The sequence below is a fragment of the Equus asinus genome, chromosome 2 (genome assembly GCF_041296235.1).
Source record: "Equus asinus isolate D_3611 breed Donkey chromosome 2, EquAss-T2T_v2, whole genome shotgun sequence".
Lineage (NCBI taxonomy): Eukaryota > Metazoa > Chordata > Mammalia > Perissodactyla > Equidae > Equus > Equus asinus.
The window spans coordinates 99,546,462-99,549,072 of record NC_091791.1 but is presented as its reverse complement, the minus strand read 5'-3'; the positions used below and the strand labels follow the sequence as shown (position 1 = coordinate 99,549,072).

The window sequence follows — 2,611 nt, the reverse complement described above, 5'->3', positions numbered from 1 at the left end:
CGCTGTTTTTCCCTGGAGCGCTTCCTTAAAAAATTATTTGCACATGATTCCTGTCTCAGTATTTGCTTGGGGGAACCCAACCCAAGAAACTAACCATTCCTGATAAACCATGCTGCCATGCAAGCCTAGGGTGAGGATACACATCAAAGTTCGCCAAAGAAACTTCACTGAAACATGCTGAAGGGAATCTTTGGTCTTGAATCTACAATGCAGAGAGACTTCTGCTCCACTGTAGGCAGAGAGGGGCTTGCAGAGGAGAGTAATGGTGCTTACAGCTTTGCTCCTGACGAAGAAACAGGAGCAGCCAGAGAAATGCCCACTGCACTCATTTGTGCTTCACGAGGAGCAGTCACAGGGGCTGTTGGTTGTGACTTTGTTCTTCCTGGTTGCTATGGAATGGTCCTGGGTCTCTGTTTTAACTTGAAGTGGAAGATTTGCAACCACAAAATAAAGATATTCTGCTGATCCAAACACGTTTTTAAAAAACCCAGTGTCTCCTGTATTGGGCACTCACTTGGCTGTAACTATAATTTTCTCACTCATCCTCTCACCAGAAAGAAAAAACAGTGCTTTTCTTTGACTGACATATCACCGTGCTGCGTGCATTTTTTCTTGTTGGTCTGCTCGCAGGGGACCCACAGTTCCTGGAAGCAATGATATGAAATATAGACATTTTCAGACAAGCGAAACAGAAAATTCTTTCTCAGGAGACCTGCGCTACAAGTGCTAGAGGTTGTTTATCAGGCTGAAGGGCAAGGGTATCAGATAAACACCTGAATCCAGAAAGGAATGAAAAGCATCATATATGGGTAGCTATAAAAGACTATATTTCTCCGCTATTTCGTGGACGCCGGGGTAGCGTGAGCATCTGCGGGGTCCGGGCGGGAGGGGAGCGGGAAGAGCCGTCCGAGGGTGTGTGGATTTGAGCCTCCGCATTTCTATCCCAAGATCTCGAAATGCATCGTGATTCCTGTCCATTGGACTGTAAGGTTTATGTAGGTAATCTTGGAAACAATGGTAACAAGACTGAATTGGAACGAGCTTTTGGTTATTATGGACCACTCCGAAGCGTGTGGGTTGCTAGAAACCCTCCCGGCTTTGCTTTTGTTGAATTTGAAGATCCCCGAGATGCAGCTGATGCTGTCCGAGAGCTAGATGGGAGAACACTATGTGGCTGCCGAGTAAGAGTGGAACTGTCTAATGGTGAAAAGAGAAGTCGAAATCGTGGTCCACCTCCCTCTTGGGGTCGCCGCCCTCGAGATGATTATCGGAGAAGGAGTCCTCCACCTCGACGCAGATCTCCAAGACGGAGAAGCTTCTCCCGCAGCCGGAGCAGGTCCCTTTCGAGAGATAGGAGAAGAGAGAGATCACTGTCCCGGGAGAGAAATCATAAGCCGTCTCGATCCTTCTCTAGGTCTCGTATCCGATCTAGGTCAAATGAAAGGAGATAGAAGACCAGTTTGCAAGAGGAGGGGTGTACAGGAAATAACTTCATTTGACAGGAGTATGTACAGAAAATTCAAGTTTTGTTTGAGACTTCATAAGCTTGGTGCATTTTTAAGATGTTTTAGCTGTTCACATTTTTTGTCTCTTGGAACAGTGACACATAAAGTTGTAATTCTCTATGGTTTGAAATGGATCGTATGAGGCATGTAATACCAGTTGTTACTTTACAATGTTCCCTTAAGCAAAATTGAATTTGCTTTGAACTTTATTTAGTCTTGCGTAGACTGATAATAAACCTCTAACTCCTGCCCAGCTAAAGTGTGATGTTTAATATGAGGGAGACAAAACTGGCAGAAATTGAACTAAGACTGACTTTTTCCATAGCTGGGATATGGTGTACAACTGTAGTTGAAAAATCAGTCGTTAGAAGTTGCTGTGAACACAAGGCATCAGGTAAAAATTAAAGTTGTACCATTAAACTAAATTGGTGGGGGTTTGGTTTTGTTTTAAAGAATCCAACTAGTCTTCGCACTGGGCAGAGGTTGTCTAGTTGGTGTAGAATCTAAGGAGTTTCAAGAAAGTTAGTTTACCTTTGCTTTAGGTCATAAGGTCCTTACGTGATTGCTATATATGAATATATAACTCTTTGTAACATTCTTTATTTGGAAATTTGAGACTATTCAAGATACCAGTGTCCTGCCAGTTTAAGGGTACATTGTAGAGCTGAACTTTTGAGTTAACTGTGCGAGATTTTTTTTCATGCTGTCATTTGTAATATGTTTTGTGAGAATCCTTGGGATTAAAGTTTTGGTTACAAAAAAAAAAAAAAGACTATATTTCTTATTACAATTCTTTTAAAAGACAACTATTTAAAGCAATAATAATAGCAATTTATTATAGGTTGTGAAACAGGTGAAAGTAAAACATATGATTATAATATAACAAAGACAGGGAGGGTAAATGAAATTATTCTCTTTTTAGGTAATAAATTTTATGGAAATTGGTATAAATTAATTCTAAGCAAAATGTGATAAATTAAGAATATATATTGCAATCCCTGAGAGCTAAGCCAATAATATTATACAAAGAGGTGGAGCTAAAAAGCTAATGGAGGAAATAAAATGAACTGCTAAAAATCTTTGATTAATTGAAGGCAGAAAAGGAG

At 40.7% G+C, this 2,611-nt stretch overlaps 1 pseudogene; it reads left to right on the top strand.

The window, feature by feature from the left end:
• The first annotated feature begins 832 nt into the window (after positions 1–832).
• Positions 833–2,275, top strand: LOC139041622 (serine/arginine-rich splicing factor 3 pseudogene; annotated as a pseudogene).
• Positions 2,276–2,611: the final 336 nt, after the last annotated feature.